This window comes from Opisthocomus hoazin, chromosome 1 (genome assembly GCF_030867145.1).
Source record: "Opisthocomus hoazin isolate bOpiHoa1 chromosome 1, bOpiHoa1.hap1, whole genome shotgun sequence".
In the NCBI taxonomy this organism is placed as follows: Eukaryota; Metazoa; Chordata; class Aves; order Opisthocomiformes; family Opisthocomidae; genus Opisthocomus; species Opisthocomus hoazin.
In genome coordinates, this window is record NC_134414.1 from 36,458,168 (window position 1) to 36,472,448 (window position 14,281).

At 40.7% G+C, this 14,281-nt stretch overlaps 1 protein-coding gene across 2 annotated transcripts in view; it reads left to right on the forward strand.

Moving 5' to 3' along the window:
• Positions 1-14,281, forward strand: part of TSC22D1 (TSC22 domain family member 1) — a 95,193-nt gene that overhangs the window by 44,019 nt on the left and 36,893 nt on the right. The gene's annotated exons all lie outside the window — the stretch shown is intronic.

Sequence of the window (14,281 nt, forward strand, 5' to 3'; positions counted from 1 at the left end):
TGTTTATTTTACTGATGACAGTGATGCTTCCCCAATCACTTGCGAATTCTTTTTAGACTATAAAATTACTGTTCTAATAAACTGTCCTATCTTGTTTCATTTCCTTGAGCCGCGCTTACACGTGGGTGGCTTTCCTTTTCTCTCTCCCTGTTAAACTGATGTGTTTTGCTTTTTCTATGGACCGATCAAGTGGAGGTCAGGAAAATGTGTGGATTTTAGGCTTCTGTTACAGAACAGTAAGCAAAGAAATCTGTCTTGCACAAATGGGTATCACTGGGAGCAAAATGGGGGCAAAATAATTTTATTTATCCTGATGGACGGTTGTAAGAGATTGCAGAAACAGTTGCTTGGGGTGGTTTTCTTTTTGGTGTAACTATGTCAGCAATTCCAGCCTTGCCAGTATCTGACCACCTCTTGCCAAACTCAGATGAAGATCTATGTAATGCTGAAGTAAATAGCATTTGAACAAATAACAACTTTTATGATTGTAAATATATTTAATGTGATCATAATTGACTTCTGAAGACTGGCGTGTGGTATAGATGGATTTCCCCAAATTTACCTTTTGTGCTCACTTGAACTGAAGTTTATTCATTGGATGGAATTACCTCATTTAGAGCCCACATTAAAGTCACGATAATATTAGTGTGGAAAGATTGCCAGCAAATGTATAGTGCTGTTCAGGGTGGGCACTCTTTAGAGATTAGTATCACATTAAGTAATCTTTAGAGTTACTGGCATGGCATATAGGGAAACTAACTGTCACTCTTTGGTTTTAGCTTTTTGGTGAAAAATGAAAAGACTTGTCAAATAAAGCTATAGAGAAGCTGTAGGTTAAACGGTTGATCAGTGTATCTTTGTAGTTTTAATACTAGTAAAATATAATGGTGTTTTCTGCACTTTTTTCAGATTGTTACGTTGATGAAAATTGCTATAACTGCCTAGGCGGAATGAGCTTGCACACTTTTTGCTTCCTGTTGGTAGAAAGCATTTGTTAAAAACACAAGGTAGAATACTGTTCTGTACCCTTTGCGTGGGGCTACAGGAAGAACAGAAAGACTGTTTGGACATGTCATTTTGCAGAAATTGCTGACAAGTAACAGATTCTTACCTGTTTTTCCAAAGCTTTGTCCCTGTGCCTAGGGAAAAACTTAGGGCACAAAATCAAGAGATTTCAGCTCCTTAAGGTAGAAGTTTTAATTCTGTTCTCATTTGTTATGTTGTCCCACAGTTTTATATACTGGCATTTACCGGTGAGGAAGGGTATTATGGAAGGGTAGGAAATACTGTTTAATGTGGAGCGTAAGTGAAGTAGCATGTGCATGTGAAACATGAATCTCTGAGAAACAGTGGAAATTACCTTCAACACGTGTAAGTCATGACTTGGAATAGCATCCTTATCCATTCAAGCGTTTCATGGGAATTTTCACACAGCTGCTGCTGGCATGTGTTTAGAACTTTTCAGAATAGTAAAATTTGAAATACTTATTTTAAAATGTCTTCCTGATCTCTGGTAGTACGTTGCATGAGATAAGAAAGCAGGAAAAATTAATTTGCAAAATCTTTGAGTATGTATATGAATGATGGGGCGATGAACTCAGACTGAAGTGTGTAAGAGTAAACGAAGAACAGCTGACTTCAGCACGGTTGCTGTGCACAGATGGGATGTTCCTGGGTGACTCCAAGACTGCAGAGAAGTTGAGGCTGAGTCTGGTACTGGAACAGCGCAGGAACTGGAATAACAAGCAGCCAGCTAAAGTAGAAATTCTGCTTGAACAGGCAGTAGACTTGGCAGAAAATCACTTGTAGTAGCTAAGCTTCCCCCCCCCCCATAGGTGATGACACTAGTGAAGTCTGGACTCCTGCAGACTTGTAGCTCGTGTGGTTAGGTTCACTGGTGTCTAATAAAGTGCTGATCTGAAGCTTTATTGTGCCTTGAGCACTGGTTATGTTTATCACCTAATGGTGTCTAAAACAGTTCAGTTAATGCTGCGGCTTTCTGTAAAGGGAAAGTAGGGACAAGCTAGAAGGGCTCCTGGACTTGTCCATTTATTTTTATGTAACTTTTTAAGAGCTTGTATATCTTTGGAAGCTGTAACCCTCTGTTGGATCTGGTTGAAGTTAGAAATAGGTTAAAAAAAAAATCATAGGAACATGAGAATTAGGGACATGCACAGAAAGAACTTGCATTAGTTCCTTTCCTAATAGATTAAGACTAGTTGTAAAAATGGGAATGTGCTATAACAAACTTATTAGCTTTTCATGTGTTAATCTCCTCAGTTTTACCTTATGCAACTAATATTTTTCGTACATAGCTTAATTTTTAAACGGTGTTTACAAAGCACCCGATGAAATTATTTTCTTTTGATATTTTAGGGAACAATAATGCTTTCTTCTGTTACGTATTATGCAGAAGTGTGTTCCAAAAAGTGATCTCTATGTTGACATTTTTGTTCCCTTCATGCTTTTACAGATGATATCTTTTAAGTATCTGTTCCCTTGTATTAATGCTAAATTTCACAGATTTTTTTTTTTTTAGCTATTCTTCCCTATACTTGCATCCACTTTGGATGCTTTTCCAGTCTATCCCTGTTGAAAGAGTACACTAGTCAGGTCTCTGTAATACTTTAACTTGCACAGAACTGTGTTTTTTTAATAAAGCAGTTTTGCAAATGAGGAAGATGAACAGTAATACCGCATTTGTTCAGAGAATAAATGCTGAACAAAAATCAAAGAAAATTTTGTCCTTGTATCAGTCCTCATATTGTTCTCCAAAAACACATAGTACTTGGAAGACTCACAGATGTCTCCATGGCTAGCAGTCAAACCAGTGCTTCCAGTGTGGCAGTACTTCAGCTGCAGGGTGTTTTGCTTGTCTTTCCAGGTAATGGTAACACCCAAATTCCTGCTTGTAGTTGAACTTAAGTTATTGTTTCAGGTTAATTTTCTGCCCCCTTCAAAGACTTTTTAAAATGGTAATCTTGGTGGCAATATAATAATGGTACAAAAGGCTATGCTCCTTGCGCATTTGTAATGATTCTGCAAGTTAAACATTTTTCTGGGGGCTTTAACGCTATGTGTGAATGGATGAGGTAAATCTAGGCTCTTCACTTGCCTTTACATTTAAGCAGTGAATGGTTTATATTGCAACATTTTGTCACCTTGAACTACCATCTGTTTTGTGTCCGCCTTGGAGCGCCTACTGTTTCAAAATCTGGCTTGCTCTGTGATTCAGTGTACTTTATAAAGAAACTCCTTTCTGCCTTTACATAAATACTGAAGTATATGTCATACCGAATGTAAGTTGTGTAAGGCCTTGGTTCAGTGAATAGTCTCACCAGTTTGATTGGCATGTGATATTCGGCTGTTCTTGGGACGCTCCTCCTTGGAAAATTTATGTGGACTGCACTGGAGTAAATCACGTAGTGACTGGCTTTCTGCACGGCGGGTGTTCTTGTTGCCTAAAGGAACTTTTTTCTGCTCTAGCTAAAAGCAAATACAATAAAACTGCTAGAGTCCCTTATTTCTTTCCCCCTTCTTCGCTCCTGTGTTTCCTCTTTAATTTCTGGCACAATGAAGAGATTTTATTTACTTAGAAAACTCTCCCCACCTCTCAAAGAATCCTTGCAGGTTAGATAAACCCAGAAAAATCATCGCTTTCGATATGATCCATAACATAATTTATGAAACACAATGATCTTGATACTTAAAAAAAAGCCTTGACCTGTATCAAAATGCAGGACTGTATTTTTTAAACCTAATGATGATAATGTGCCATGAATGCTGTTTCTACCTCCTCCCTCAAATCTAAACTTCAGTTTAGTCTGCACGAAATAATTCAGGTTGTCATTTTTTCTCCTTTTTCTCTTGATGCCAGGAAGGAGACTGCTTATTAAGTGGGACCCATGGATGGTGTTTCAGTACAAACATTAATTAATTTGGTTTATAAGGCAAGGGTTTTTATCTACACCCCAAATGAACTTCCTCATTTGCACCCAAGACTGAAAATTGTTCCCTCAAAATTCCAACTTCAGCATAGGCTGTCATACACGGATTTCATTAAGGCAAAAATCCTACTAAGGTGGAGTTTGAGACCTATAGTATAAAGTACAATATAATATGGTACAATGTTTTTTTCTTTTTAAAATAATACAAAAATAATTATCTTCTGACTGGGGATTTTACCCTGTTTTTTTTTTTCTGCCACAGCTTGAGGTTTTAAAAAAAAAAAAAAAAATTGTAAGTGATGTGAGGCTTTGCTAATGAAGACCTTATACTTTTAATAAGCCATCTGCCCTTGTTGCCTGCTTCCTGTCTCATTTAGCACACTGGCCTTATTTTTTTGACTGGGTTTGTAGTAGTGTCTTCCTCCTGGGTTTGTAGTTGTGTCTTCCTCCTGTAAAGGTGGTAGAAAGATTTTTAGTTAAACATTTTAAAATTCATATGTTTTTTTCATCTGCTGTGCTGTGACAGCTTTAGGTGTGAGTTTGTGTTAGACTTTTGCTAAATTAAAACATTCTTATAGGCGAGGGAACTAAGTATACTTTTAGAGTTTTAGATCAAAACTTTGTGCTCTTGTATATAGAAGAAATTAAAATAGTAGCTTTCCAGCCCATCAGTATTATCTGTGTGGGAGTGTGCACATGTATGTATCGGGTAGAAAGGGATCTGTAGTTAAATAACACTATATTGTGGGGTTTTTTACACTGAAGAAGAGTTCTGGAGATGATACTGTATATTGTGTGACATTTATGTTCAAGGCTGAAAGAAAAGTGGTAAATTAAACTTTGACGTCTTAAACTTATTTAAAGAGCTGCTGCATAGCATAGATGCTCATCCTGACCTTTAAAATGAAAGCTAAACCCAAAATAAGCTCAAACTAAAGCAACTAATGTGATTGCCTGCAGAAAGCAGGCTAAGATAACGGATTCTGCATGGCTTCTGGGGGAGGCTGTTGCTCCGGTTGTGAGTAGGTTGGGTTAAGGATGCAGTTGACTATTTTGAAAGTGAGGACATTCAGTGAGAGGGGATATTGTTTTCTGCAGCTTCAAAACCATTACTCTCAATACCTTTTGAAGTGCTCAGTAAGCTGAAATCATGAAGTTAGATCGACTTCAAACTCCTGCAGCCTGTAATAGCATGTATAAAGAGTATCAGGTGTATTTTTCTGTGCAGTGAGTTTATTTGTCTACATATGAACAGATATTTAGATATGTCTATATATATTTCTGTAGACAGTGTGTTGGTGCAGAATACTGCTTTTGTAAACAGCTTTATCTGAGGATTCACAACTTTAATTTCTTCCTTTTCACTTAATCCCGTCAAACCCAGTATCTAACCATTAAGTAGATAAGGGCTTTAGAATAACTTTTCCCCAGCCTTTCAAAAAAGTATTGTTATACTATGTTTATCTAGATCTTGATGATTCTGCACCAGTGTGTAATTGAATGGTTTTGTCCACGCAAGGAGCGGTGATCAGTCACTGCAGCGGTGGTGCTCCTCTATCACTAGAAGCTTTGGGTTTGGTTTTTTTTTTTGCCATCTGTTACTCCTGTGTGCTGCTTTTTTGACTTGACCTGAATGCTCTTGCCCTGTAAGGGCAGTGAGGTTTAAACGCTGAGCACAGACTGATTAACAAGGCATTAAGTCAGTTAATTCTGTCATTTTTAAATAAAGTATTAACATGGTTTTGATAGTCACTGATTTGCATTTTAAGTAAAAGATGGCTTATGTAAGCAGTATGGATTTTTAAACCATTTGTGGTGGTGGTGGTTTTAGTTCTTGATCTTAAATTGTGAAGTTTAAAGTAGTAGCTGAAACTGTCTGCTCATGGTAGCTGTTGCAGTGATGAAGAACAGATATGTTGCTAACTTGTTTAATGATGAAGGTTGTAAATGAATATGAAGAATGTGCAAGCCTGGTTCAGAACAAGTATTTGTAAACGTGTTTAGAAGCGATTTCCTTGTGTTACAAAGCAATACTAAATTTACTTAAGAGGGAACTTTCCCACCCCTGTGGCGTAGTACCTGAGTGAGCCAACTCAGTTAAACTTGCAGTGAAGTGGGCTAAGGCTTGAGGAAGGTGGAATCATGTCCTCTAGAAATGGTAATGAAGTAACATGACCTGCAATATAATTTTTCAGTACTTTCTAAACTTCAGACATGGTGGACTGGAATATTTCTCAGTCAGAACCATAGCAGTGTATAAGACCAAAGGTCCCACTGGAGGGGAAAAAAATTATTGAAATCCTTTTGCTTTAGAAGTGGATTCAAATGCTGAAGTTGCTCTCCTACTTTTATGTGTATTTACAAGAGCATCAACTCAAGACTTGATTTTGAGGAGATGCTTTTGAGCCCCGAGGCCATCTATAAAAAGATTTTTCATATAAAGATCTTTCATTTGTCGAAGAACTCAAGAGGATTCACTAATAGCACTTTAATTTCCCATTTGTGGGGAGGGCATAAGAACTTTGTAAGGCATTGACAGAGGACCTGTTCCTGCAGTGCAGCCTCCCGGGGTGGTGGCTACTGAATTTTCATAGAGACATTGTGGTCCTTACAGATAGACAGGTACTGCCCGGCACTGTTACCAGCTTGTGGTAGCTTACCTTTTAGGAATCTTGTGATTGTGAGCTCTGTGAGCCGGTGCGCCCTTGAAGAGCATGTCAGTATTTCTGGTAGACAGTTGTAACTTGTCTTGCAAAGTATGGGTTACCTTCCAACTCTAAACACATGCTTGTTTGGTATCAGTGTTGCTTGGAAGGATGATAGGGTGTAGGGCAGCGCTTTTCCCCCAAATGCTGCTTTAAGCAGTCCCGCTCATGCTGTTCAGAGGGTCTGTGCTAACATCTCAGCTGGAGATCTGGGGGATCTCCGCTCTTCCTGGAGGGTATTAACAACTTTTGGGCTGTACTAAACCTGTTTGTTACAGCGTGTCGGAATAGGTGGTGTGGTTTGGGGCAAGTGTAGGGAGAAGTGAGACAGAGCCTTCCAGGAGAGTCTGTTCCTGGGAACTCGTAATGATTGTGTAGGACTTGGTACAGTAAACACAGGTACTCCGGGTTTGTCTTGGCCCCCGCTGCAGCTGTGTATCTTTTGTGTGAAAGGCCATTATTCGCGTTCCTGGAGGCCATAATAAGATAGGGAAGTTTATTGCTTGCAGATGGTGCTTCACATGCAGAAATAGGTGCTTTCTGCTTGTACAGATACATGACTTAACATCTTACACAGCTTGGTCGTAACTTTTTAACTATGCTAACACAAATTTGAGGCTGGAGTTCTTGTTTTCTACCAAAGCTTTATCTAGAGCTTATTTTGATGTTAGACCAAATAAAAGTTGTTCTTAGCAGATTACTTGTTACAATAAAGGAACCACAATTTACTGAAATGATTTGCTGAAGTCTTGACTGCCTTTTAAAATAGGACTGAAAGTGTAAGTGAGAATAGGAAATGGTCCTTGAGCCCTGAAGACTTTGTTTTCTTTCCGTCATACGTATACTGCACTTGTGATTTTACGTGGAAGGAGAATCTGCCCAAAGAACAGCTAAAAATGATGTACGTATAACAGATATTTGGTGGTGCTAAGTAAAAGTAATTTCTTTTGTAACCTGCGTGGTGAAACCATGACAGTTTGACTAGGGATTTTTAAATTCAAGTTTCTCTGATCAACAACACTGAAATTGATGAAATTGTCTTAATGCTTTCTGTAATACTTCCTTCTGAGAATTTTAGGCCACGTGTAACTGTGACATGTATCTAAAGATACCTTCTTGAAAGGCCTCTTTTCATGCCTTCATGGTGTCACTGTGATATCCAAGTTCTAGCATAATTGGATGTGACAGGACTTGCCGTTAAATTTGGTCCGACTAGTTATTTTGGTAATGGAATTAAACCAGTACAAATCTGACAGAGTAGTATTCTGATACTAAAATTATCCCGGTATATCAGTAGGTGAGTAGTTCTCCATTGGCACTGATGGTGCATGCTTTGTTTCCCTTCTCTTTCTTTTATTGTTACATTGAAAAATGTGGTTTTATGATATGATTTAAGAACCTGTGACTGTTGAGCTGTGTAAGCGTATGTAATGTATTTGAAAGGATCTCTGTCTTGCACCACTTCCTCCTGTACTCCCCGGCTCTCCCTGGAAAAGTTCAGAGATGCAGTCGCCACAATACCTTACGTTTTAACATGAAGACAGAGTTGATGTGTAGTCCGTTATCCACAGAGACGTCAGGCCTGTATGATGCTGGGTACTGTCATTGTATAAATGTTAAATGTGTATTGTTTCATAAAACTATTTAACCTGAGGAAGCAATTATTTAAATTAGTTCTTCTACTGGGAGCATTTTTTTACTAATGCAGTGCATGTAAAGTAGACATCGCAGGGCTGGAGACGTAGGGAGTTGTGTCCTTTCTCCTCAGCTTTACTCTGCCTACTTCTGATTCTTGCTGTTAGCCATAGGCTTTAAAATTTTGCTTAGGTAGTGTTGCCTTGGGGTTTTTTTTTTTTTTTCATTCTTTCTATTTCAAAGGCTAGCAATGTTGTTCTGTCTTGGCTACCCACTTCCACTTGGTGGGTATGACGTCCTTCTTGCCACTTCTTCCTCCCTTTGCCCCAGCTGCTGTAATGGGGACTTCACAAGCAAACTGAAGCTTCCTCTCTCATGTTCGATACAGAAAAGATACCCTCCGTGCTGGAGAGGTCCCAAATAGTGCTAATGGGTCAGCGTTTGTGCAAAAGCAGCTTAAATCCGTTCTGTGGTCTGTGGTGTATATCCTCTTGTGTGTGATTCGTTGCGCTTGTGTCCATGTTGAGCTGTAGGCTGCTAACAGGGACGCCACAGCTTCCCCGATAATACTACAGATGAGAAATCGATAATGATGAGGGAAGGATCAAACCGAAAAATAAGGCAACTGATGTTGAGACTACCTGGTATAACCTAAACACACGGTTGTGCAGGTGGCCATAGACGTTCTGAAGCTCCATGCTTAGAAAACCTGCCTAACTAATATTTGGGTTAATGTCTAGCTAGTAGAGCATTCAATTCCAGACGCTTGGTAATCAGAATTTTTGTAATCTCACCCACCACTACAAATTCGTGTCGTTCATCTGTCTATTTTAAATGTGTCTTCTTGCAGAGTAGTTCTAAAATTACCCGTTGTTTTGACCTGACAGTAACAGGAATATGTGAGCTCCTCCTGCTGCTGTTCAGCCGGTGTGTGGCTGCTTGCAGCATTCAACAAAGATGATGCTTCTGCATGGCAGAATGGGGCTTTTTAAAGTGCTGCGGTGACTCTTATGGTATATTTGACCTTTCCATAGCTGCGGCTGACGGGGTTGCAGTTCATCATTGCAGTGGTGAGAGCACGCAATGTTTGTTAGGTCAGATGTTCAGAGCCCCTCACTGAAATTCGGCTGTTAAAATGCTGCTCCCTGTGTAAACCCTGCAAGGACCTGGTTTCATTGCCTTTAGTGGGGCTGCCCAGCCACGTGCCCTCACTCGCCTTCTCTGGCCAAGCTTCTTGCGCTCTTGCAATATGGATTGTGTGATTTCTTGCACGAGGGAACATGCCATTTAACATCAGTGCAACTCAGGGAGGGCCCATTCTAGTATAATTCAGTAATAGTAGCTTTTTTGCCAGATTGTAAATTATGTCATTGGGATCAAATAATTTGGAAATGCTGAGGTTTTAATTCAAATAAAAATAAACCTCTGCTTTTCAGAGAAAATGGAAATGAAGAGGGATGTGAAAGAGCTGTCACACCAAGTATTGGTAGAGGAGGACAGAATTAGGGTTACTGGCAAAGGTAATATGTGGGAGACGATGGAAGAGAGCAGCTTTTCAGTTGTAACTTAAGGAACACAGCCCTCGTTCCTCTTTGTTCCTCTTCCATTTTCTGACTGACTAATTCTTTCTTCTGTGCATGAACAGATTTGCATCTTTGCAGCTGCTGTAGCAGCTAGCAAGGAGAGCTGAGTTCCCTCACCCTTCTAGGCATAAAATGGTACTTAGCAAATTCCAGATAATATCTTTAGTTTTGCTTCCTCTGCCTTGCAGAGCTGCTGTGTAATTAAAGCTTCAGCTTTTCTGCCATCTCCCGTGCAACCAAACCTCCCATATTTTTTAATATCTTTACAGTTCCAGTCTCTTAAATGCTAGTGGTGAATGAGTTTTGTCATCTGATGGTTTGGATAGTTCATCAGAAATTTAAAAAAAAAAATCTATTTGTTGTTATTTGTGTCTGACTGAATTGTGAACTAAGAGTTCAAAATCATTTGTTTGCTGATAGACAGTGCTATGCAAATACTGTATGGTAGATAGTCCAGTTGCTTAGCAATAACATTAACAGTCATGAGTGTTTATAAAGCAAATATAATATGATATGGTCAACAAGGTATGTGGTGCTTTTTGTATTACTTAAGTGTCCTGATAACTGTTGGAAAACGTTTATTAGGATGACACATGAGCAAGCACCTGGCACTTAAGAGCAACAGCTTGAGTAAGTAAATCTGATAAATGGTGGGCTCGTGTTTTTTAATCTAAAACCCCACAACTTAAAACAAGTGGTGAACATGATGATTTTCCAAACACATTAGCTTTGAACTTTGAAATGTTATTTTCATGGCTTTGATAAATACTCTTGGAATGGCTTTGGATGTTCAGTCTGGAAGTACTAAAGGTGATAGGTTATGTGATTAAAAGGCTCGTGTCCGTGCGCACAGTGAAGCCCCGAGGCGTGGCGGCAGGCGGGGAACCCCCGTAACCTCGTCAGAGCAGCGAGCCCCCCGACCTGGCTCCCGGCAGGGCTGTTGCTGGGCACCATCTGGCCTGGGGACCGGGGTGAGGGACACTCGATGAGTAAGCAGAGAGTCTCTGCGGGGTCAGCTTGTGGATCGGGAAGGGGGGATAGGGTCACCGTGGGACTTGCTGTGGGACACAGGGAAGAACATGGTGGGATTGTACACCACTCAGCATGGGATGCTTAGGGGAGGGACCAAGGCTGGGGAAAGGAGGGATCAGCGCAATTTTAATGGGAAGGAACAACTGTGCAGAAGGTACAGGGGCAAAGGGTTGGAGGGGGCTGGTTGTGTGTAAGCAGGTGGCTGGACAGTATGTTTGGCTGTGCCTGGCCCCGATCAGTGAGGCTGTCCTGTCTCCTCGTTAAACTAATTGTTGGGCCAGGCGCTGCCAACTGTGTATGCCTCTGGGGGACTTGGTGCCAGCAGCTCCAGTCAGACCATGGGTGGCAGGGACCCGTGTGGCTGGGTCAAGGGAGGGTGCACGCCTTAGTGTATAGTCCCTTGGGACGGTGAAGCAGGACTGGCCAAGGAGCAGGAGAAGAGGCTTGGGAACGGCCATGAAGTCAGGCAAAACATCTGTGCATCTGCACGAGACAGCTGAAGGAGCTGCCTGCTGGAGGAACTGGGGGTCCAGGCCAGCTGTTGGGGACACTGGGGGGTCTGGCGAGACCCCTGTTTGTGTGTGTATCTGTGCGTGAAGTAACTGGAGGCAAGAACTCTGGGGGCCAGCTGCTGGCTAGACCGAGAGTCTGAGGCCAGATCCTAGAGGGATCCGTCCAGAGTGTGTCTGTGTACCTGGAGTGGGGACACTGAGGGTCTGGGGACAGCTGCTGGGGAGACTGAGAGCGAGCCCAAGGCCACTTACGGGGTACCCGTGTCCTCTGTGTGTGTGCTCGTATGTATGTACTCTCCTAATGGACTTTCACCCTGATTGGAGAGGAGCAGGAGGAGGCTGTTGGTGCTGCTGGTGTTTACCCAGGTGCTGGGTTTGCGCTGACCTGTGTGGCCAGCCGTGTATGTCTGGGCTGGGCACATGTGTGCACCCGTGGGGAGCGTGCGCTCAGCGTGGCTGCTGGGCAGGGAGGTGGGGCTGCGGCGCCTCTGTTGGGCTGCTGGGTTCGGCGGCTGCTGGTAAAGGGATGTGGCTCTGAGAAGAGATGCTGAGGCTCTCTAAGAAATCTCCCCTTACTAAAGCTCAAAATGAACATTGGAGAACTTGAGGAGATACTGACTCCAGTTTTTAAATGTACTGTGCCGATGGAAAGTGTAAGAAACTTAGTGGTGTAATGGAATAATGGAAAATGATTTTAATGTAAAGATTTACAGATGCTGTGGCTTACAGAAAGTTGGAAGTCCAAGATTACGCCATTTATAACTAACTTTGAACATGTATCATTTGGAAGATAAAATTTCATTTAAAATATAGCTTAGGTGGGCATAGTGTGTCTGACAGCATTGTTCCCCTGCTAGACTGCTAAGTGGATTTTCAGACTGTTAATGAAATCTTTTTGGTAGTATATTGTCATTTACTTATTACTGATACACTTCGGTTTTAGATTACTTAAGCAAAATTCAGTCTTAAATCTGACCTTGAAGGCTTCTCCCTGAACACGTCCCCTAAAAAAATCCAGACAAGCAGCATGTAATTAAGTGTCTCCAGTTCCTGGGATTTAGTGGAGGCTGCGAATCATATTAAACCTGTAATAAGTTTCTCCTTAATGATGTTAAAAACAATCTGAACAAAAGCTATCACTCATAAAAGCTTGAAGATACTTAAACTGTTCTTTAGTAATATTGTCTAATCTTAAGTTTACAGCTTTTAAAAAATACTTTTCTCCGGTGAATTCCTTCAGCCACCTATATGGCTGGAGGAAGTAACAACCAGACAAAAAGAACCCCAGGAAAAGTGGCAAGTTACTTGCAGTAAGGGTGTGAACATGTTTGATGCTGTTGTGCTCTGTGGAGCCTCAGATATTTTACTGCAGGGCTGTTTCAAAATGTCACAGCCACTGTGTAAATAAGTTGCTATTGTATTCAGCCATATTCTTGTACCCAGGACAGATACCAGTGTCACTTTTTTTTTTATTATTATTTTTAAAATACGCTCAGACCTCTGGAAAAACTGACATTAGACACTCGGGATCATTCGAAGGTCTCCTCTATTTTAAAGCAACCGATGTAGGGGAAAAATGGGGAATGGTTTGACTCGTGTACGTACTGCTAAAAAAACTGAATGGCTGGTGCTATTTGAGGAATGGTATGCAGCCTAGTAGCTGAAGACTGATGTAACACACTAGAAAAGAGAGTTAAAGCTCTCTGATATCTTAATGTGCAACGTGGCATGAATAAGTCAATGCAATATATAAAAGCTGAGGGGGTTACTGAATCTGGAAAGAATTGGTTTCAGTTAAAATCTGGAGGGTGGTGGAAAGGTGTGCCACATGAAGATGGAAGGAAGGGTCCTCTGTTGATTTTAAGATACAAAAAATTAGACTGAGTTTTTGAAACTAGAAGAGAACTGCCTCATCTTTTAATAAAAGAAAAAAACCGTTAATTTCAGCAGAGGAGTCTTTTGGAAAGAATGTGTTATGCAAACTGTGTTTCCAAGGAGTCTGTAGACAAAACAGACTTCAAGGCTTGATAGGCAAAGTGACTCGTGTTCTAGTGCAGTTATTGCAGTGTATATGTATTATCAATAAACTGTTGTAAAGGATTATATGGGTCTTTACAATAGTTTATTGGATTATATGGGTCTTTGAAAAAATGATTTTGTGTACGTTTAGAAAGGTTGACAGTCAGCCTTGTGTGACACCAATATATTGGAAACAAGACTTTGTTGTTCAGGTGACCTGTAAAGTTCTGCATCTGGCCTTTGAATATGGGTCAGATCTTTGAGAGCTCTGGGAGGGTCTCAGTTCTGGCTTATAATGAGCTGATAAAATAATTCTGGTACCTGGTTTTGACTTTTGTTGTTTGCTGAGTATCTTAGCCGGCACTTGTGTCCTTTCAGTCTCTGTGCATTCTTCCACGGTGGATGCAGGGTGCTTTTTATCTTTGCATTGCTTCCTGGCTTGCTTAGCAGGTGACTTGCTGAGACGACTCCTGCTCATCGTTGGCAACTGAACACTGTGGCTCCATTATAGGATTAAATCTTTGATTCAGAAGTCATTAGCTTCATCCTCTTTGACCACTAAGTACTGAAATAAATGTTTTCCATTTTATATTCTGTTAGCTTCTACAAGATACAACTTGACTTGTAAAGCATGTTAGTATTTAATCATAAGAAAAAAAGGGTAGGTCCCTTACCTGAATACTTAGATAAGGACTTTTTTGTCTGTGTAGTGTCTGCTTACTGATTACTCACTTGAAAACGCAAAACATCGGAGTATGGGAACAACTGTCTGCAATGATTCTGGATGCAGTTTCATGATAATATTTCTCTTTTACTTGTTAACATACTTGCATGCCTATTCCTGCCTT